General features: G+C 35.1%; 1 protein-coding gene across 7 annotated transcripts in view; it reads left to right on the top strand.

The window, feature by feature from the left end:
• Window positions 1–24,247, top strand: part of LOC126740421 (colorectal mutant cancer protein) — a 123,922-nt gene that overhangs the window by 31,820 nt on the left and 67,855 nt on the right. For 3 of the 7 annotated variants that reach the window (XM_050446633.1, XM_050446704.1, XM_050446552.1), the window contains exon 2: window positions 8,743–8,944. The exons of 1 other annotated variant lie outside the window; for it this stretch is intronic. The gene's annotated coding sequence lies outside the window, so the exon portion shown is untranslated. Of the gene's footprint in view, window positions 1–8,711; window positions 8,945–12,590; window positions 13,854–17,079; window positions 17,201–24,247 lie in introns of those variants that run through there. 3 more of the 7 variants (XM_050446777.1, XM_050446923.1, XM_050446842.1) reach the window with 3 other exon arrangements.

The following is a 24,247-nucleotide window of genomic DNA, read 5'->3' as shown; positions in this document are numbered from 1 at the left end:
TCCTTTATTTGTGCCTTCTCCGTCATTATGTTCTTACCGTATCCTTGATCAAGAGGCTCTTACAGAGTGCTATCCGCTAGAGCCAGTTGAATACCGGTTTTTAGCGAGGTGTCACTCTTCGAACCCTCCACATCTCGTAACTTCTTGCGTGATGAAGCTCCAGGCTTGGGCGTGGTATATCATTGATATTTCTCATGCTTCAAAGAGTAGATGCATATAAGCAAATTCTGTATAAAACCTCCCTGTTCCTCAAGTTGGACTGAACCATATTCTTTATTTATTCTTAACATTTTTGCCACTCTAATGCATCAAAAATTAGAGCTAATCATTCCAGTCAGGCAGTCACTTTTTGTGAATGGAAGTAGTCTACGTCTTTTTTTTTCGAGATGGAGATCCTTTGGGATTTTAGTTCTAATGAGCCATATTCAATGTTTCTTCTGAACCACCTTCCATATTTTTATCACTTAACTATAAAGCCTTGCCGGACTGAGTTTGGTTTGAGTGTATATAGGTCTTTTATCGTTCAATTATGGCTTATAGCTACACTCTTTCCATTTTTTAGACTATATGAAGATTAATCATAATATTTGATTTGATTTGATTTCAGAGATCTAATAGAGCGATTAGATTTCAGAATATAGCTAGTGTGTAATCACTTCTTTCTTAACTCTTCACTTTAATGGTTATATATTATATTTTTTCCAGCATTTAGTTATGTAAACCATAAGTTGATTCTCATTGACTTGTGGTCAAACTGTTTATCTTAGAACTTAACTTTTTCACTTCTTTTTTAAGCATTAGATTTTTATCGTTATTAGTACAACCTCTATCACCTTCCTCACTTGTGGTGTTTTTGGTTCTTTTCCATGGAATTTAGATTTTCAAATTAGACTGACATTTATTCACCTTAAACACATGTTCGATAAGTTTCTTGACATCAAGCGGTAGCAAAGGAGATATTCTTAGGTTTGAAAATATCTGCTGCATTGCCTACATGGTTATTTATTGTATTTTATAGGGTGATTCAAATTGAGCTTCCACATTAAAAATATTTAAAAAAAAAGAAGAAATTGAAAATTATAGAAAAATGTTTATTTTCCCCTTGAAGGTAGTTAATTACAATTATGTATGAAAGATGACATCATGTAAATGACCGCCGCGGCTCATGTGGCATGACGTAATCCGTTTGGCGAAATTTTCGACTACTCTGTGGCACAAATCAGGACCTATGTTGGTAATTTCGCGTCTAATCTCTTGTTTCAGCTCCGCAATGGTGTTCGGGTTATTCTTGTAGACTTTGCTCTTAAGATACCTCCATAGAAAATAATCTAAGGGAGTTAAATCACAGGATCGCGGCGGCCAATTGATATCACCGTTACGTGAAATAACGCGACCTGGAAACTTGCCGCGCAGTACTTGGATCGTTTCTCCTGATGTGTGACAGGTGGCACCGTCCTGTTGAAACCAGAGATCTTCGATGTCCATATCTTCCAACTGTTCCCAGAAAAATTCTGTTATGATGTTCCGATAGCGAACGCCATTAACCGTAACAGCGTTCTCCACATGATCCTCGAAGAAAAATGGACCAATTACGCCTCCGGACCAAAAGGCACACCAAACAGTCACCTTTTGAGGATGCATTTTCACTTCAACAATCTGTCTTGGATTTTCTAATCCCCAAATACGGCAATTGTGAGTATTTACGAAGCCCCCAAGGTGAAAATGTGCCTCATCGCTAAAGATTATTTTCATTGGAAAATTTGCCCCTTGTTCTCTTATCCATTCGGCAAATACACGGCGCTGTTGATGGTCCCTAGGCTTCAATTCCTGCATTATTTGGACTCTGTATGGGTGTAACTGCAAATCTTTTGTTAAAATCCGCTGTGTAGTGGAATATGTAAGGTCCAGTTGCTGCGATCGATGACGAATCGATGTTCTTGGATTTTCGTTCACACTTTCGGCAACAATAGCAATATTGTGTTCCGACCGACCTCTACGAGCATGCCTAGGAGTTTTGATGTTAGCGACGGATCCAGTTTGCTCGAATTTTTGTACCAAATTCCAAATTGTCTTCTCACAAGGCCGATTTTGGGCGCCAAAAAATTCACGTAAAGCACGAAATGTATTTTTCCTTGATCGGCCGGTTTCATAATAGGCTTGGATAATTTTAACACGTTGTTCGGTCGTATATTGCTCCATGACTGTTTTGTTTATATTTTGACGTTAGAAATGTCACGTTGCCGTTGACAAATTCAGTAGCGTTTCAAAAAAAAAAAAATTGTAATGTGGAAACTCAATTTGAATCACCCAATATCAGGATATTAGAATATACCTGTCAACGCATAAATAGAAAATTGAAAAGGTTGTGGAATGTATTTGAAAATTGTAAGTAACTCAAATGGACACTTACCGAACAAGACAGTTGTAGTCTTCTTAACGGGGATCCCCTTAGTTGCAGTCCAGGTTCACCAGTCACCACCATCACACAATAGTTTTTAAACCGAAAATGAATTAAATTGTTTGAACGATTGTAACAATTGACTTAGTACCGACACCAAAAATTTATTTGTTTTTACGGTCGTTGCTCTCGTACAAGTACTTCGACCTTGCACATCGTGCCCAGATAATGGGAGAAAAATGTGGTACATATTTCGCGCGAAATGGAGTAAAATTTGAAATTAATGATGCATTAACAATACCGTTTCCAGTTTTGTTGCTAACCACTCCATTGAGATCTAAGGTATGTAAAGGCATTATTAATAATATTAGGCAAATTCTTTAAAAACAAAGTAGGTTACATTTTATTTATTATAAACATTAATAGTTGGTTGCAATATTTAGTCGACCTAGTTTATAGTAGCTATTTGCAAAATAAGCTATATCGCGGCTCGTGTCTAATAAGGTAACTGTGATGCTGTTCAATTGCTTTTTGTATGGAAATATTTTTCAATTCTTTCAATACACAGTTTTAGATGGGGAATCTTCTTTGTTTTACTTGCCCTAAGTATATTACTTTGATACGATATCAAAGAATTTTGATGATATAAAGGAAAAAACATTAGAAATGATGACTACCAGAGATTTCTTTCTATATATAAGTGAATCAAAAACCGGTTAAGTCATGGAAGCTCGAGTATGAAAAACGAGAGATAAAGGTAATTATTAGAAATACTAGGGAGAAAGCTTTGCTGAGAGAAAGATGCAAATCACACTTTAAATAGAAATGAGACTCCTGGAGAAGAGTTAGTGAAATGAGAAAGCAACTAAGAACATTTGGAACATTGGAACCCTCGTGGCTAACATTTAAGATACATTTTCTTCCATGTCCCAACTGGAAAATAGGTTGGGAAAATCGTCAGGTTTTTTGATAATCTCGGTTTTAAATTAATTTTGATATTTCTATAACTGGATATTACCAATCAAGATTTTTTGCCAGTCGAATTGAATTATTATATTGAAACAGTGGGCAGCCAAGCGGATTGTTGTGCACATATGTCTCCTGATAGACCCGTCATGCTCCAGCTAAGAACCTCGGAAGAGACATTTGGTCTGAGAAATTTTATGACGCTGATAAAGTTGCTCAGATGTTTGACCTACCGCGCGTGCGTTCTGGACATTCTAGGACTGGACTGGATTGTTTGCAATTGCAAATTTCGCATCTCTTTAAGCGCAGGAATTGTTTGATAAGATAGGCAGAGGACTTGTCTATTCGGATCTTAGCCTGTCTCATAACAGGTGCTTCCATTCATCTCCGGAGGGTCTTGCTGTCCAGCAAACTCTTTATTGAAGCGAAGGCTATACATGGGGCTATGTCGGTTCTATAATCGGTACTACAGTCGTGGCGTTCAGTGGTCGTACAGTCCTTCAGTAGTGTGCGAGTTGTTCTGGAAACGTCTGTGTACCAAATGGTCCTGACACTCCGTTCTGCCTGTAATATGGATCCCGACCTGTCCAAATGTTAGCATCTTAGGTCAGTCTTACGGCCCATAGTTTACTTCTAGTTGCACTCGAATTTTCGCTTTCTCCATGCGGAGCCACCAAACGATAATTCCGTATATGAGAAAAGGTTTTACGATAGATGGGTAGATGCATTGAGAAGGATCTTCGAATCTCAGGAGCTATCGAAAGTAAGCAATTTGATGTTTCTTCCTCGTGCATTTGAATCAATATCCAATAATTATAAAATAGAGAGTAGGCCTTTCGAGAATATGATTTTTTTAACACTGTAAAATTAATAATAAATATTTTTTATTCGTGATCTAACGATTCAAACAATAGTCAATCTGTTTAGTCTCATTAAAGCTTAACCCGTCAATCGATCGTCATAAAATGTAATATCATTATTCATTTTGAAATTGCTTTTATTACCCTGTTTGGTTCAGACGAACAGATAAATTTTAACAAACCGAAATTTGTGATGATGTAAACCACTCGTAACAGAGATAAAACAAGGTCTCGAAATCGCTCTATAGCCTCGTATCCACAACGCGTAATATATACCAAACATAAACAATATTTTATAGCATCCAGTTAATAATTTGTGATAGTAATTATTGCGTCGGCTCATTGGCATTTGTTCCAGAAAATTTAATTAATTGTAAACAAGTGCAATGGTTAGGTTTACGACTGTATTTTTCAGATCATGTAGGATCTGGCAAATCTAGAGTTATTACATATTAGAAAACCTAAGGATTAAGTTTATAATTGAAATTGTATGTCTATTAATGACTTTTGGACATTGTATATATTCATGCTGATCTGTGATCTAACTACGCCTATATAAATAAACTGCCTTAAATGCCTCCAATGTTAACATACTAGAGTTTTTAAGTTGAAACCCCAAGATTCTGTTTGCATTTACATCCATATGGCTTAAATGATCATCGAGAATCAACCGACGATTAAACAGTATACCCAGCTGATTTGTAGCATCTATCATTTTCAATTGTGCATGATTAATAGAAGAAAATTAATCAATGCTGAACTCTAGATAATTCTTAGTACACCAATCCTCCAAAATATTGACATTCTTATGAGATTCAAACATTAAATATTTTTTGAAATACCTTACGAAGTTATTTAGGTCAATCAAATATAAGCTGAAAAGCAAAGGCGAGCAATCCACCCTGAGGAAACTCCGAACACCAACTGCTGACAAAAAATTAAGAAGCCTTTTAGAAAAACCTAAGGTTTCTTGGCTTCCCAATCAGCAGCTCATAATTCACTATGTCAAAAGCTTTGAAGAAGTCATTATGAACGGAATCAAATTGGTATCCCCTTTCCAATCAGTTTACTTTAATAACAACACAAATTGGTAATTGTGGACCGACAACCGTCAATGGGTTGCTCCTAAATAATTACCTCATTGCAGTGCCAAATTAAGTGACGATAAATTAGACAGTCAAGGACTTTTGAAACTGCAAATTGAATAGAATACTGCACTACTTCTTCACATCATTCTTTGATCCAGATTTAAATATAAGCGAGACCAAACTTAAAGATACATATCGCTTGAGACAGTGAATATGTATACTGTTTATTTGGTGGCATATTTGGGTCGCATCAGGGTCAATAATATGGGGGCAAGAGATGCCAACTTATCAAACACTTCAGCTTTACCTATAAGGAAACTTCTATTATTATTTCATATTATATTGATGTCAGAATTATATTCTTTTAAGGGTGTAGCATGATCTTAGAAGACCATTAGGAAGTCAACAATCTGTAGCCCATTTCCTGCTCCATCATTAAGAAATATGTTCTCTGGAATGGTTTGATGTGGAATGATGTGGTTGAATAAAGTAAAATTGTTATTGTCATAGCAAATTTTTAATGAGAAAGCAACAGTCTGTACTACTAGCAGCTATTTCATAATTAGCAAGTAATTAAGTGAAAGAAATCGTCAGCATAAATAAAAATTTGATGTACCTGTTCATTCACCAAAATCAAAGTTTCTACTGAAGAAGATATCGGTCACCTAAACTTACCATTGTGCTAAAAGGCATTTGTTAGGGCTACATTCTTTCTTCTTTTTTATATAATCTATTTTCAAATGACACCATTGTTGAAACAAATAATCTTAAGGGTCTAAAAATAGTACTTCAAGGAGAATATTAAGATATTCATGGTAGTCACAAAAAAGATTATTTCAACCATACACCAAGTGGCAGAGATCAAACTACGTATAGAGATAACAAAGATCTAATAAAGCTAAAATCGTTTACAACTTTGCTATGGATAATAAAATGAAAATTAGACCGACTTGAGACCTTTGAGAGAAATAATCAACACACTGTAGAGGAGAATACTTGACTATTTTGTACATATCATAAGAAGGTTAAAATTTTCCCTACTACAAAATATAATGAAAGGGAGAATAAAACGAAGGTCAAGGAAGAAGAAGAAAAAGACCACTGTGCCTGAAATAGCTTCGAAGCGAGATCCCTCAATTAAAGTCAGATGACCTAAGAGTCGATTTTCCAGAGTACGACTGGAAATCAGTCTGGCAAATAATGATGACACTTGAAGAGCAGTGTGCAGACACGCAGTATTTTGGCAGGTCTTAATAAAGAGACGTGCCTGTCACAATATAACTGAAACCTCCTTAATAAGGATTCATTAGGGGTCATACAGAATTAATCTGCAAGACTTCAATACTTTAATCACCTCAGAGATTAACCTTGTGGTTATTGAGGGCTTTCTTGTTTTAGTAAGAATTAGAGTCGCTATTTGTTTATCTTTTTGTAAATTTAAAAGGATTTCTGAATTTGGATCGTTTTTCAAATATGATATCTCTGCAGGCACTAGTAAGTGACTTAGTTTTAACTATGCTGAAAACTTTAACTAATCGCACATATTTTTTTTCTTAGTTTCTATATTATTTTATAGTTCAAATAGGACTGGAACCTTTGGGTATCAACATACTTTATTTCCATTTGTACACTTGTTTCGATGACCATATTTAGCACGGTCAACCAATTTTCTAATTAAATTTCAATACGTTTTCAAACGAGAATATAACTGGCAAAAAAACGCTTTCTATCCTAGATACGTCAACATGTGCCATTTAAAGTTCATTCCATTAGGCGAAAGGAAGCCGTCAACTTCGTATATAAGAACAATAACGCTACGCCACCATTTGACACCCAAGTTAACGTGTTCTCAGTCGATTAATTGAGTGTCACGCATATTTATTTTTATTCAAAACACACCTTATGAAACTGTACCGCTAAAATCACACGTTCAAACCGTAATGAATTTAATGCGAATATTGTGTTTGTTTAAAGGCCACCGAACGGATGTTGTTAATGCCATTATGGAGCTCGTTTACTCTTCTTTGGCTGTTGTTTATTTTCAGTCTGCATATTTTAGTATCTTCAATAATTAGGTAGTTGGTTAATTTTAAATAAATTGTGGTCGTTACAACAACTTCGTCATTAACTTTATGTTAAGGTAGAATAAGAATATCTTCCGTCTGATTGTGACTTCTGTTTTGTCGGATTCAACTTGGGTTTGGTTAGCTTTATTTCTTGCAAATAACTTAATTACTGTTTCATAAATCATACAAATTAACCAAACCAGATGTATTCAAAGCAATTTATTTGTAAAAGCTTAGCAGAGCGCTTTCGGCGTATGAGCCATCAGTGCTAACTGAAAATGAGTTGGGTGTTATATGGGTAAAAAACATTAGTGCATGTGCAATGGACTGTACTCACTTGCCAGTTAAGTCCAGAAGTTTTCCATGGTGGGAACACATTTGATAGTATCAAAATTATTGTAAGGAACGTAGTACATTTAAAAACACTTAAGACTATACAGAACACTAAGCAGGATGAACAGTATTTAAAAAGGAGAGCACGTTAGTGTCATTTATGTTTTGTTTACATTTTATTGTATTGATAGCGGGAAATACTAGGTTACCTAAAGTCAACTTCATTTTAAAACTAATATTATACGAACCTGTGAAAGTGGTAGTAGCGACAGATCGGTCTAGATGTCATTATCATAAATGATGTGCGCTAGTACAAGTTGGTGATAACTTGGTGACAGAAATTAGACTACAACAGTGACTTTTTGTTCGGGTAAGGAAAGGAAATTGTTATCTATTTAACGATGTAAAAGCAAACTTTTAATTAGAAAATTTACCAATGCTTATACATTTTTTTTATTAGTTGTGCAGTCTCCTTTGTAATGGAACGTAAGGTCTGTTGAGATTTACTTGTATATTTAAACGAGAGGGATTTTTGATGAGCTTATTGGTGATATAAATATCTTCAAGAAAATCTAGTCGGTGGTAGTTTTTAGAGGTAACCTGTTGGAGAATTTTGGAATTAGTCTTTGGACTGAAATTATGGTTATTAGATTTTATATGTTCACCAAATGCAGAAGAGGGCCTACTTAAGTGCTCGGCTATTCGTGTTTTTAATGTCTACAAGTCCGTCCCAAGCCACTTCCCTCTTTTTCATTAATCATAGCCTGTGCCTATGACTTTCACACTTTGGATTTGTCTTGGCCCTTGAATGACTACCTAACTGGAAAATTAACAAAAATGCTAAAAATTTGATCGAAAATTCGTCCCTCATGGATTGAGATAATATAAATATATTGAATCCACATTTTAAGATATTTTACGAATAATACATACGACATTAAAATCTCTAGAAAATAAATACTGAATCCCAGACTTTTTATTCGAGAGCATTTATTTTTAGCAATTTAAATTAAATTAATTTTTATTTTAAGTTATCGCACGTACTATAACAGAAATCTATATTTACCGTGAGTGTTTAGTGAAAGACGTAGTGCAAACTGGCGGCGGAAGTGACCGCTGAAGCCGGAGGGGATGATGGGGATAAGAGCTGTTTGACCACCTACATTTTTAATCCGGTAGAAACTTGTACTGGAACTCCTAGTCCGGAAAAGCTTCTAACTAAGTCATCACCTGGTAAGTATCAAGATCATCTATTAACATAGCTAAACCTACGTTTATTTATTCTTCTAATTTAACAAATTTTATTCTTCTGGACTCCTTTTTCAAATATTCTCATTCTGGCACCCCTAATTCTGTACCTATGCATAATTCATAAATCATAAAGACGGATAAAATGTAATTAACGAGAATATAATAAAACAGTCCATCCTGAAAATCTTGGAATAAATTGTTTAGCGAACACGTCAAATTTAATATCGAGGGGACATTTATTGACAAAAATTGCGTTTTCCTGTTATCCCCTCACCCCCCCAGAGACCCCATGTCAATTTTTTTAAATGAGAATAGTGGTCGAGTGATACCTTGAATTAAAGGTAATTTTATTCTCTACATAGCCGTATTTTTATTTGTTTATTTTAGCAATTAATATGCTGTTATTCTTCAAAAGTTAAAATCTTGCAATTTTGTGCATAAAGTTTCTTTTTTTTTAAATATGTTGTCTCTAATCAAGAAAAAAAATCCGAAAGTTCAAGTTAGTTTAACAAAAACGTCAAAATATGCAGTTGCTTTAGATACGCTGCAGGAAAAAATTGAATTGGTGGGTCTTTATTACCAACAAAATAAGTCTGCTTGAACAGCAGCACGTGCTTTGAATGGTAATCATTCTCATAAAAGGATAAATCATCCTTATGTAAATGGTAAATATCCGTATGTTAAACCTTATTTATTTCATACATACGCGGCGACTTCAAAACCTTACATTATGATCCTGGCAGATCATATTTTTGGACCTTGTTTTATTAATACAAATTTTAACGCTGAAAATTACTTGGAACTTCTTTAGAACGCCATCAATCCCAGTATAACTGAGTTACTTGAACCGGATATCTACTTTCTAGAAACTGAAATGATGTTTTAACAAGATGGGGCGCCACCACATTATGCTGCTGCCGTTCGTCTTTTTTTTGTATTTCCTGGACGATAGAATGGCCTGCTTGATCTCCTGACCTGACCCCTTTGGATTTTTATGAGGTCATCTAAAACCCAAGTTTTTGCCACTATGTGTGTTGTTTACAAATGTCAGTTAATAATTCTCGTAAGTTTCGCTAATGTGCGCAGACGTTTTGAACAACAAATGTATTTTTGTATGGAGGTCAACGGAGATAATTTTCCACATTTAAGAATATAGGTGTTAAGGTATAGATTATTGTTTTATTCGTATTTATTCACATTTTTTGAGAACGAATTGATGAAATTAAAAAAACAATCAAATTAGGTCTATAAAGAGAATAACATTACCTTTGATTGAAGGTATCACTCCACTTCTATTTTCATTTAAAAAAATTTACATGGGGATGGTGAGGGCATGACGTTCTCTCAATTACGGTCAATTAATGTCCCCCTCACTATTAAATTTGTCATGTCGTTTTTGGCTAAGCAATTTATTTTTTAAGATTTTCAGGATAGACTGTTTTGTCTCGGACAACCTGTACATTCGCAGTATATATGTATATAACGAATTTAAAAGTTTGTAGCAGTAATGCAATCCTTGACTAGAGAGCTTTTCCATCTAAAGTTACCAAAGTGAGGTATTTATGAGCTGAGTTTTAATATCTCTAAATCGAGAATAACGCCCAGCTCTTTAAATCTTTTAAATAGGCTCTTAAACTCACATTTCGTTGAAAGTTCTGTGGAAAAAAAATTAATGGCGAGGTTGTGCGACCTTATGCTCCGGTGATTTAGCAATATAAAACACTAAAAACTTTATCATTTTAAATTTTTTCATAATTAAGAGATCTTGGAATTCTGTTTTAATGTGATAGACCTATACGACTAGAGTTACTGTATCTGCCATACTTTTACAGTATTCATTCACTTTGGTACTGTACTCAGTGAGTGAGTACTCACCTGTACTCACTATTTCTCTTGGAACTTTGATGTTTGAATGTTTGGAAATTTGTTTTGACTAATACTTATTTTAGGCCTGATGATGCTCTAGCTAGAGCGAAACACGTGTAGCCTGCGACTATATGTTGTGAGACTGTCAAAGGAAGAGAAAGTATACTCAAAGTCAAAGTCTCACAAATCAAGCGTCTAGTAAAAGGTTACGCGTTTCGCCGCATTAGGGCATCATCAGACCTAAATAAAATTATCACAAATAAAATATTAAGGAACAAAACGCTAATTAACAGAAAAGACATACCTCATCTAAATACAAAAACTACACACTGACTCTCACTTAAATTAATACTTTCTCTTCCTTTGGTCATATATCTAAGTCTCTTTGAAAATAATGGATGATTATTTTGAATTGTGAGACTGTGACAGGGTTTTCTTTGTTTTCGTCAATTTTGTGTGTTGTCTCTTTAAGAATAATGGATGAGATTTTTGTATTTAAATTTTAATTGTTGGAATCTACCGTCGGGTCGCACGCAATTTTTTGCGTAGAAGTAGACGTAGTGCGTCTGTATGTTAAAGTGACCAGAATGCTTAATAAACATGTAGAGTTGCGACATTATCTGTCCAATAATTAAGTCACAGGTGTTGATTAGAAGTCAGTTCTAAATGTGCAATCTTACATTTTGCACATTATTAACTTGGGCTTATACAAAAGAGATCTACCACTGATACAGTTATGATTCTGCTAGAGAATCTTGAGAATATCGTTGGGAATGAAAAGATGCATCTATGATCTATCGAAGGCGTTCGATTGTCTATTACACGAAATCCTCCTGCGGATGCTTCAATGTTAGGCAATTGAATAACGCTTTGCCTGTTTTCTAACTACCGGTTTGACGGGAAACAGAGCACCTTCTACTCGTCAGATTGGACTAAATTTAATTATAATAGTAGCTCAAGGCTTAATTCTAGGATCTCTACTTTTTCTTGTTTAAATCTCTAATGTGTAATTGACAGCACAAGATATTAATTAAACTTTGGCAATTTGCTGATAATACTACTATGGATAGATCTTTACATGTGAGAATATATTCCGGGCCAGATCAGCTAGATTCGAAACTCAATAGGGCCCTCTTCATGAAATCGTCATTTCCCAGATTAAACATCGGAATGTCCACTAACGTCGACACAGCACTTTTGTTTTTATCTCTAAGCGCTTTTAGAGAGTCGTTTAAAATTTTCGCGAATTCTTCCATAATTCTTGTATCCACAAGACGCGATTAAGTTTTTCTTTTATTTTACTGATTTAAAGCCGTCCACGAAAACAATATCGAACAATAAGTGGTACTTTTAGTAAGCCGATCCCACTTCTGATGTAAGAAAACACCGAGTTTTAATTAAATTATATTCGCGTCCAGTCCGAATATATTATCTTGATTATTTACTACGTAGTCCGCCCCTGGCTACCAACCGTGCACCATATTTAAAGACCTAAATATAAAATTAAAAAACCTCGCGCTGCCAAACCCTCCCCGACCCCGTCGGTCTCTCTCTTATTCATTCGTTTCTGGTGCACCGTGCCGTCCACTTCGTTTACGCCGCGCTGTACGATTTCGACACGTGATATTTGTGTATTTTGACTATTTTGCAGTTTAACTGGTTTATTCGGTTTGATTCAGGTGAGTCAGGATCTTTCTGATTAGTTCTCACATAGGACATATCTTTGTAGATCGACCATTATGGGAAAACATAAAAGAAAAGATAAAAGTAGGTCAAGGTCGAGGGGTAGAGCTCGTTCCAAACGCTCTTTAAGCAAGGAATATGACGACCTACGTCGACACCGGAAAATATCTAGGCTTGAGAGAGAGAAAGAGAAGGCGCACAGGTCGCGGTCTCGGTCAAGTTCTAGAAAAAGCAAAGGTTCCTCGAATGCGATTAGGAAAATAAAAACACATGGCGGGAGATCTCGTTATCGCGCTCGTCGTTCTCCGAGTGAGACGAGTGTGCGTAGGGATCGGATAGAAAGGGACAGACGAAGCCATGATGGTGGGAGTCGCAGCCCGAGTGTTGCGATCTCGCTTTATAGTCGGGGCCGTACGTCGCGTACTACGGCGCGCGATTCGAGGTCTCGTTCTGTAAGCCATTGCTTAGATACAGAGAATATTATCACGGACACAGGTCCGGCTCAGGGAAAAAATGGAGTTTTGATAGAAGATGACTCTCCGGTCTTAGTTTTATCTGAGGATACTCTACTATCCGAGGAGACAAGAAACATGCTGGGCCCGGACCCTAGCAGTGTTAAAAAGTCTAGTTTTAAATTGCACCCGGCCGTTGAGGCAATATGGTCACATATTTTGCCTTTTGGCCTATCCAAAGAAGAAACCGACGAGTTTCTTAAAAAATATGAAATGCCGGAAAATTGTAAGCTTTTATTGCCTCCCAAAATAAATCCGGAGATTGAAGCCGGCATGAATTCTTTATACGCTGTTAGAGACCAGACTCATACTGGGTACCAAGCTTTACTTAGCCAATCTCTTTACGCGTTAGGTCTAGCTTTAAACGCCCTTTTGGGGGACAATTTAAAAATGCCGAAAGAGTCAAAAGAAAAAGTTTTGGTTCCAGTGGCGGACGCTGGTCGCATTTTGTGTAACCTTTTTAACTCAATATCCAATAAAAGGCGTCAATTAATTACTCCTATGATGAATAAACAAATAAAAAAGTTGGTAGACAAAATACCACCTGGAGAATTTTTATTTGAAACCAATTTAGGGGAAAAAATTCAGGCTTTAAGGGCCATGGAAAAAGTTGGCAAGGAAATACGACCAGTACCCGTCACGCGGTTTACCCCTCGTGCACAGCCCTTTATCCCCGTAACTTCAGAAAAGAGAAGTGGGGGGGGAGGAAATAAACCTTCCACGAGTGCACAGGGAAACAGGGGACGCCCGTTCCATTACAGAAGGGAAATGAGAACACAGAAAGGGCGACCTTCGACATACAAAGCAGCTCCTCAAAAGAGGCGCTAGAGGTAAGTTATGATGAAGACGTCTTTGCGGGGCGCTTGTCACGGTTTTTACCTGCTTGGAAAAAAGTGACCACTAATTCTATTGTCTTATCTTGGATAAAAGGTTACAGGATTGAGTTTTCTAAAAAACCTCCTTTTAACTATAATAGTCATATAAGCCATAAACTTTCTGTTAGCGAAGAAGCTCTTATGACTTCGGAAGTTGAGAAGCTTCTTAGAATAGGCGCTATCAAAAAATGTAAAGCTTGTCCTGACCAGTTTATTTCCTCAATTTTCCTTGCAGACAAGAGTAATGGGAAAAAACGTTTCTTTTTAAACCTTAAAAGCTTAAACAATTTTGTAATTGCCCCACATTTTAAAATGGAGGATTACAGAACTGCCTTAAAACTAATAAGTTGTGGTTCTTTTATGACCACAGTTGATCTAAAGGATGCCTATTTTTCAATTTTAGTGCATCCTGATCATCGCAAGTACTTAAGATTCTATTTTAAAAATTGCCTTTACGAATTCACTTGTATCCCTTTTGGTTTATCATCGGCCCCCTTTTGTTTTACAAAATTAATGAAACCTGTACTTTCTCTTCTGCGCAAAAAGGGCATTTTGTGTATAAATTATTTAGACGATTTTCTCATTCTTGGAGACACTTTTGATAGTTGTCTAGAGAATACTAGAGTTCTTATTGACTTATTAAGATCTCTGGGCTTTATTTTGAATAGAGAAAAAAGTTGTCTTTCCCCAAGCACTGTTCAAACCTTTTTGGGGTTCGTTTTTGATACTAAGTCAATGAAAATCGAACTACCTATGAAAAAGAAGGAAATCGTATATAATTTATCACATATTTTTAGAAATAAAGCCACTTGTAGGATTCGGGAATTAGCAAAATTCATCGGTATTTTAATTTCTGCTTGTCCCGCCGTGAAATATGGTTGGCTATACACCAAATTTTTAGAAAGAGAAAAATGTTTAGCTTTGTCCCGAAATAATACGAATTTTGATGCGTTAATGCCCCTCTCCTCCTTTTTGCATAATGATCTCAGCTGGTGGAGAGAAAATATATTCAAATCTTTTAACAATATTAAAAGTGATAATTATAAGCAAGTAATTTTTACCGATGCGTCTTTGACCGGATGGGGGGCATGCTGTAATGGTGAAAAGACTCATGGTTTTTGGTCTGAACAGGATAAGAATGGCCATATTAATTATTTGGAATTGCTTGCCATATTTCACGGCTTAAGATGTTTCTCAAAGCAACTTTTTAATTGCAACGTTTTGATAAGATGCGATAACACCACTGCCATATCGTATATTAATCGCATGGGCAGTATTCAATACCCAAAACTTTGCTCTCTAACTAGAGATATATGGCAGTGGTGTGAGAGCAGAAACATATGGATTTTTGCATCCTACGTGAGTTCAAGCGACAATTACGAGGCTGATCTCGAATCCCGACAAACAAATCAAGATTCTGAATGGTCATTATCTGACGACGCTTTTCAAACAATCGTGAAAACTTTTGGACAACCTGAAATAGATATATTTGCCTCGCATATAAATAATAAATGCACGGATTATATATCATGGCGAAGAGATCCGGGATCAGTTATGGTAGATGCATTTACCGTGAACTGGAACAATTTATATTTTTATGCTTTCCCTCCATTTAGCCTTTTGTTGAGGGTATTACAAAAAATAATTCAAGATAAGGCAGTAGGTATTATAATTGTGCCTCTTTGGCCTTCACAGCCTTGGTTTCCACTTTTTTTTCAGGCTGGTTGTGGGGAAAGAAATTTATTTTGAACCGTCTAAAAAACTATTATCTTCTCCTTCCAGCCAGTCGCATCCATTAGCTCATCATCTTACCCTGGTGGCCGCCAAATTATCGGGTCTTCATTTGAATAAAGAAACGTCCCCAAAATAGCCATTGAAACTATGATTTCTTCGATTGCCGACTCCACTTTAAAACAATACGATACTACTTACCGTTTATGGTGGCAGTTCTGTTTAAGAAGAAACCTGCCACCTTATAAAGCTTCCAATCATGAGGTTCTCACTTTTCTACAGACTATTGCAGAGGAACATAATTATACATTTGGGTCGTTAAATTCTCACAGGTCAGCTCTTAGCCTTATTTCCTATAATGATCTTGGAGCTGACCCTATAATAAAGAGATTTATGAAGGGCATTTCTCGGTTGAGACCTTCTCGACCAAGGTATACCAATACATGGGACCCCCAGTTAATTTTGTCTTACATCGAAGAACAGGCAGAAAACCCGACTATGCAACATCTTTCTCAAAAGTTGGTGACAATGTTGGCTTTGATCACCGGGGGCAGGCTGCAAACTATATCTCTTATAAGATTATCCAACGTAATAGAAAATTCTGAGGGAATTCAGATTAATATTACAGACCCGATTAAAACATCTGGGATTGGTAAGGACCAGCCTACCCTTCATATACCTTTTTTCAAGGAAAAGCCACTGTTATGCGTGGCAACTACGTTAAAAACTTACATTGTGAGGACCCAGCCTTACAGAAAGCCAGATCAAGATTTAATTTTGCTAACCCTTAAAAAGTCATACAAAACGGCCAGCAAGCAAACGGTGAGCAAATGGGTGAAGCAAATGATGTCATCAGCTGGGCTTGACACATCAGTGTTTAGGCCCCACTCTACACGGCATGCATCTGCTTCTGCTGCCTTAAGGAAAGGAGTGACTTTGGAAACAATCTTCAAGACTGCGGGATGGTCAAATCAGTCGACCACCTTTGCTAGATTTTACAATCGTCCGTTATCCAATACAACGGATTTTGCCAGGGCAGTTTTAAACATTATTACTTAGTTTAATATTATTTAGCAATGCTACTTACTTATGGTTTGATATTTTGTAAAGCCATCAAGGAAAATACAGTTTATTTTTGTAAAACAAATGTTCCTTTTTTCCATGTTCATTAATCTTTAACACGAAATCTCTGAACAACTACGTAGTAAATAATCAAGATAATATATTCGGACTGGACGCGAATATAATTAAACGATCAAACGAACTTACCTGAAGTGAAGTTCGATCGTAATTATATGAAGCGTCCAGTCCGAATATATTATCTTCCCTCCCGCCAACAGACCCCAAATTGTGTTAAAATGATTAATGAACAATAGGATCTTTAAAAGAATGAATAAGAGAGAGACCGACGGGGTCGGGGAGGGTTTGGCAGCGCGAGGTTTTTTAATTTTATATTTAGGTCTTTAAATATGGTGCACGGTTGGTAGCCAGGGGCGGACTACGTAGTAAATAATCAAGATAATATATTCGGACTGGACGCTTCATATAATTACGATCGAACTTCACTTCAGGTAAGTTCGTTTGATCGTTTAATTATGATTTAATAAAACGAAAAATCTTAAAATAAAACAGAACAAATTTCTCTTCATCGTCATCATAGAGGTGTCCCATAATGTCAAATAAGTAAGGCTAATGGCTCGGGTGACGATTTCATGAAGACGGCCCTATTGAGTTTCGAATCTAGCTGGTCTGGCACGGAATATATTCTCACATACATATAGGATGGGTCTCTCTCGGACGGCTGAGGAAAAACTTCCATTGGTTAGCGGCTAACTACAGACCCATTTCTTCAATACCAGTTATTGTTATAATATCTAAATAAATTCGAGATGATCAACTATCAGTTTGTGTTTATACTTTATCTCTAAGATATTTGATTCTATTACACGGGATCCTTTTCAGAAGCTTCATTGCTATAGGATAGATAAATCAACTCCTTGGCTACTTTTCGATTCCCTGTCTGACATCAGGCAGAAAACCCTTCTACCATAATTTCTTCTTATACTGAGCTGAAGTTAATCATGAAGTACCCTAAGGCTCCATTTGAGAATCCGTCCTTTTTCTTATTTATGTCAATAATCTGTATTTGACCCAAAAAAACAAATTTTGGCCGCTGTTAATACTACTGTGGTCAGAGATAGGGTGGAAAGCTTATGGTCGTCTGCTTGACGGGCTGAGGAAAACTTCAAGTCTGAAGATGAAATATACAGACTTTAAATTATATTTAGCTTGAGGAATCTTTCTGAAGAATATTTCTAACAAAAGGTCAAATTTCTCTTCTCTGGTAGTGCACCTAGATCCAAAACTGATTTTTTAAAAACTTATTGATGAAGTAGGCTTTTGTTACACATTTCGTAAAAATCATTGCATTTAAAGAATTAATATAATGATTTCACGATACTTTTTAGCCCATATTAATTTCATTAAAGTCTTACAGTATTAATTCAAGTTAAATCCTGCCGTTTTCTGATTTAACCTGTTGCTTCGCAGTTTATATTTTATTTCAGAAAAAAGTATTTCAGTGAAAGTCAGTGATCATTATAAAACGAAATTGTTGCGAAATTGTAAACGAGTTGCTGATAAAGTGCAACTTGGAAATTATGATGGTCTGGGTTTTTTACAGAAGAGGTCTACTACTGATACAGTCATGAATCTACTTGAGTATCTTATGAATGCCTTTGAGAGTGAAAAGTATTCAAGCGGATCTTTTAAGATGTACCATTACAATCGGTTACCAAGTTTGACATATCTGATAGTATCTACCCCGTTAGGTGATTTGACGATTAACAACTACTGGATCGCTTGAATCTGTTGCTTTTTTTTGATCGATAGATTAAATGAAAGATACCTTTGATACCTTTATTATTTTGTTGAGATTATCCTTTGATGCAAAGTATAGTATGTTTAATCAAAACTGTCTTTTTGCGACATACAGTTGTTTTTCTATATAAGATCTATTTATTGTATTTCTTGTTAAATATATAACTCTCAAACTTTCGTACGATTACAATCTTTTTGCAGAAATTGTATTGCTATGAAATTGATAAACGAACGACAATCATTCTTGTTAGACCAGATTGCGACTAATCATGAGAACCCGAGGCTCCATTGTTTCATTTTTTAAAAGAAAGCAGCTAAATTATTTCGTGAAGATCAATCAAAGAGAATTTTGCAGATGTGTCTCAGAGCAGCATATTTTAACCTTTACATCTCTTTATTTTGAAACCATCTGATGTTTAAGAACGTAAATATACCCTTCAGCATTATTTTCCGACATTTTCAATTATCGCTTCGTCTAGACCTTATAAGAAACTGTGCAAATAACATAAAATTACAGTAAGGTAACTGAGGAAACGTGGCAGGGATATTTCAAACTAAGCCTAAATTATAACGATATTAACGATCGGGAAAGCGAACGAGGCTTTTATTTTCATATTGTTTAAGAAAAGCGGAACCGAATTTAATTAAGTATGATATACAGGGTGCAAATAAATAGATGCGAAAAAATTGAGGGGTTGATTCTTGGGTAAATTTTAAGAAAAAAACTTTATATGAACGTATGTCCTAAAAGGCGTAACTTTTGAGATACCGGGTGGTAAAAATTGAAGAAAAATATAGATGTTTTTTTTATAATACCTGTAAAACTCCTGAAGATATTTTAATAAAATTTAGTATGCATTTTCTATGCATCAAAAAGCATTTTCTGAGGATCACTAGTTCGTTTTACCAGTGACGTTCGTGTAAGGTTTAAACTAAATATTTTTGATAAGAAATATGTTTTTGTAATTCTCATTTATTTCTGAGCAAATTTGATCTCTTGACTTTCTTTTGTCCGAGGTTGCGTATTCGATTAAAAAAATAAAATCCATCTAACTAAATGTATTACGTGTTTATTATTAATGTTTAGATGTGATTCTAATTTTTGTTTTAAACCAAATGAAAGTAAAAGAAATTAAATAATTATAAAAAATGTTGAAAATGACCACCCTCTGCCATTATACAAGAGTCTATACGTCGCCGTATTTGTCGACGAATCCGATAAAAAATTCCGAGAGAATTTTAAATTACAACACATGAATTAATGATTCGATTTCTCAAGTCATCAATATCCAGTGCCGGAATCCTGTACACCAAAGTTTTTAAATGACCCCATGTGGTAAAATCTAGTGGATTCATATCTGGTGACCGAGGTGGCCAAAACTGAGGACCGCCTCGGCCTATTCAACGATTTCGATATGTTTCGTCTAAATAGCGACGTGCTAATAAACTAAAATAGACAGGAGCCCCATCGTGCATAAACCACATTACTCTTCCAACATCTAGGGGTAGCGCCTCAAGAAGTCCTGGAAGTATATCTTGGAGAAAACGAGTGAATGTGTTTCCAATTCAATATCTGTGGTAGAAAATGTGAACCAATAAGGTGGTCTCCAACGATTCCAGCCTATAAATTTAAAGAAAATTGTTGTTGGTGATGAGCTTCAACTATGGCATGGGGATTTTCATCTACCCAAATGTGGTAGTTAATGATTGCCTCTCTGGAAAAATTAGCTTCGTCGGTAAACTGAATCTGCCTTAATTAAAAACTGAAGGTTTTGCTCAATGACTTCGAACATCCAACGAGGAAATTCAAGACGTCTAGGAAAATCTCGTGGTAATAGAGCCTGGACTCGTACGTGATATGGATATAATAACTGATCCTTTAAAATAGTCCATACCGTCATATGTTGACATGTAGCTGCAGACCAATTTTTCTAGTACTAGAGTCAGGTTGTTCATCAATTAAGTTAAGTACTGCTTCTTCCAATTTCGGTGTTCTAATATCGCGTTGGCGACCACAATCATGCTTTCTTGGTTGAAACGTTCCAGTTTTTCGTAGTCTTTGATGAAGAAGTGCAAATAATGTATGATGAGGTGCCATTCGTTGAGGGTACATTTCAGCATACATTCTAGATGCTTGCAATTAATTTCCGTTAGCAAGACCATAAACAAAATGCATATCGGTCATTTCTGCCTTTGAATAATTTGCCATTTTGATGAAATGGATCGAAATTGCACAAAAAATTTTCTACTTTTTAGGAGGCAAGAACTGACAATCCACCAACAGCAGACAATAGGTTAATACATTATTTGAAAGGTTAAGTAAAAAACAAAAAAGGTTAAGTAAACAGTGGTGTACCATATTTTTCATCAAAAATATTAACTTTAAACCTTGCACGAACGTCACTGATACAAATAAAAAATTTAGGGAGCCTCAGAAAATGCCTTTTGAGGCATAGAAAATGCATACCAAATATTACTAAAATATCTACAAGGGTTTCACAGGTTTTGTAAAAAAAACATATATCTTTCTTCAATCTTTACCACCCGGTATCTCAAAAGTTGAGACTTTTAGGACATTCATTCATATAAAGTTTTTTTCTTAATATATACCCAAGAATCAGCCCCGGAATTTTTTCACATCTATTTATTTACACCCTGTAAAAGGATATTATCTAGAAAAAAAAGAAGGGTAGTATGTCAGTATAATGTTTTATATGCCCTTTTATTAGACCGTTAAGAATTAAAATGATGATGTGATCAATATATATTTGTAGCAATAGTATTTGAAAACTACTGTTGCATTTTACACGTTTTAGCCCTTTGTTTCGGACACTATTTGTTTTAATGGGTGTGAATTTGGACAGCTAGGTGGTCTTCAGCCAAACGGGCTGAGCTCTTGCAGTAAAAATGTTGTTGGTAGCAAGGGTGACAGCGAGGATGTTAGGTCAGACTTTCAGTGGTTGGTATATTTTTAAACTACCTTTAAAATATATTCATCTTATCTCTTCACCTTATTGCACAGCTATAACAAGAGCTAGAAAGGAAATATAAAAATCGCCTTGTACTTGCCTAAATAAGCCAATTTTCCTCTATATAAGTTGTTTGGTATTATTGGTTGATTTCGTTATACAAAAATATCATCCTTTAATCGAATCAATTTTTAATAGAAAAATGGTAATAGAACATTAGATTACCATGATTGCTTTTACTCTTACAAAGATCTCATGTAAAGTAACATGTAAATGTTACGTTATCTGTAAGAATACCAATAAAAGCGAAGCCTATTAATTGTTGGGCTCAAGCCTTTTCTAAATTCTTTCTTTCTTTTTTGTTTCCTCGTGACATTCATAGCCTGATACGCAATGTGTATGTTAGAAAGAGTTTTTACAGTCCTACAGGAAAAAAGTGGTATATGATAGCCTTCATTTCAATTTTTGTCCTATTAATGGCCAGTTTATAAGACTAGGTTTGTTGACCTTCTTTTCTGTCTGCATTTCTCACGCAGCATCTATTAAAATAGTATTGAGAATTATATAATATTACTTTATCTGATGACATGCCATGTATTGCCTTGACTGTCCGTTCTATTTTCCAGGTCCCAAGCTTGCTTTCGGTCTTTTTTGAGTTCGGTTTTGTGCTAAGGAGCCCTTATTTTTGCTTTCCAGGTATTTTATGGCCTTTAAACTTGTTCTTTTCTGTAAAGTTCATCTAAGTCCTTTAAATGTTCAAGATCAATATTTTCTCAATGTATAATTTAAAGAGGTTTAATCTCTGTTGGCCTGGTGTATTTGCCTATAGTTTTAAAATTTACTCTTGAAGTAGCTTTCGTTTTCTTTGCATTTCGCCCACAAAAATTTTTAATATTTTATATCTTTTATTAAGTTTTTTTTTCAAAATAAAATAACTCTCTAATACCTTTATTCGTCTTTCAAATTTTTTGAATTAAAGGTTTAGCAGGAAAAAGAACATGATTTAGAATAATAAACCCATGATAAGGCAGGTTCATACATTTTCCTTCGATCTTTTTTAAGATTTTTGTCCAAATATTAAAATACCTTTAACTCTTTCTTGAAAAACAGTGAATTTTCAGAAATCTGTCATTTGAGACAAAAATTCAACTGCCTAATGTTTGCACCGGGTGTGGGGTAGGGAGAACAAACTGTTTTTTTCGATTTGCTGCCAAAATAATTACTTTAGAGGAAATTTAATAAGAAAGACATTATAGATAACATAAAAATCTACAATTGTTGTATTTATACTTTTCTCACATAATTTCAAAATTTTTGATAAACCATTTGCTGTTTTTTTTTTACCGGTTTACCCAAAAACGCCGTATCATTAGGAAAACAATTTTAAATTTTTTGCGATATGTTAAAAAAGGCTTTTTGAGAAACTCGGGTATTTGAAAAAGTCAAAAAGGTTCAGAACACAATTTTTCCGCCGCTCATATTTTATGTATACCATTAGCTTTCGAATGAAAATATCAAAATATATCGTTCTAAGCAAAAAATTGTGAACTGCACACAACTGAAAAATTAAATTTTCGTTGATAATACCTTTATCTTAATTTACAATTAATTATACAGAGATCAAAGCATACTTATATTTTGATCAAAAATGTCCGAGCAACAGCTGTGCTCCGAATAATCTTTCTATTTCAAGAATATTTGAGCTATTTTTTTAATTGTTTCTAGTTTGAACACCGTTAAAATCAGTACGTTACCGTCTTTTAGTCAGAGCTTTTTAGGGTGACGTAGTGAATAATATACTAAATTTTCACGGAGATTTCATTATAAATAAAAGAAAAAAGTGATGTAAAGAAGACACTACATCCATTTTCCCTTTTTAATGAGAACGGATTTAAGAAGACCGTAAAATTTAAGTTATACGAAGATATCACAAGCGCAGATACTTTACTAGATTCACAAAACATTGTGCATGTTGTTGACGGTGGATTTTTTCTGCACAAAGTAATTCGGCAGAAAAATATTAAGCGTCGAATAAATATTAATAAAATCTGTGAAGTATTTAAAGAATAAAGGTGCTGCAGACAAATAATAATATTCCAAATGCGTAGAAAACAAACTTATCAAACTTTGCAGTTTTAGCAGCAACTTTGTCAAATAGCAAAGCGAGTGAATGTTCACGAACATAGCAGTAACACCAAACGTTGAAGATCACATTGAGATTTCTTGTATACTTGACAAATTTATAAGCAATAAAAATAATAAACATGATTTATTTAACTATTGTTTGGTAAGCTGGAATCTGATGTATTTTTACGCAAGCTTAAGATGATGCAAATTCTCTCAATATCAATACGGTTCTTAAACTTGCGGAAGGTAATAAAGTTGTTGTAGTTGTTGGTCTTTAGAGTTAAGGTTGTAATACAACCTTAAGTTTCACCGAAAAAAGGCAAAAGAACTGCTATGTAATTGCCAGGAATCACAAATTTTATGGTTTTGGGTGAGATTTTTACCATGATGTAAATGCTGATAAAGATTTGCTGGTATGAAATGGCTGCAAATTGATTTCAGTAATGTACAAAAAAGTAAGTTTGTCGTTGAACTAATTAAGATTTGATCTGTACCAGAAAGCATCGATTATATTCACTTTTAAATTGGAAAAATTACCACCGACAGAAGGAGCTGCTAAGCATCACACTTTCACCAGATCCACACATGGTTTGGAAATTCAATGAATGCAACAGATTGGTTTTGTAAGATGTCTAACAGTGG

The sequence above is a fragment of the Anthonomus grandis genome, chromosome 1, assembly GCF_022605725.1.
Source record: "Anthonomus grandis grandis chromosome 1, icAntGran1.3, whole genome shotgun sequence".
Taxonomy (NCBI): Eukaryota; Metazoa; Arthropoda; class Insecta; order Coleoptera; family Curculionidae; genus Anthonomus; species Anthonomus grandis.
The sequence above is the reverse complement of the archived record's forward strand: the minus strand, read 5'-3'. Positions and strand labels throughout refer to the sequence as shown.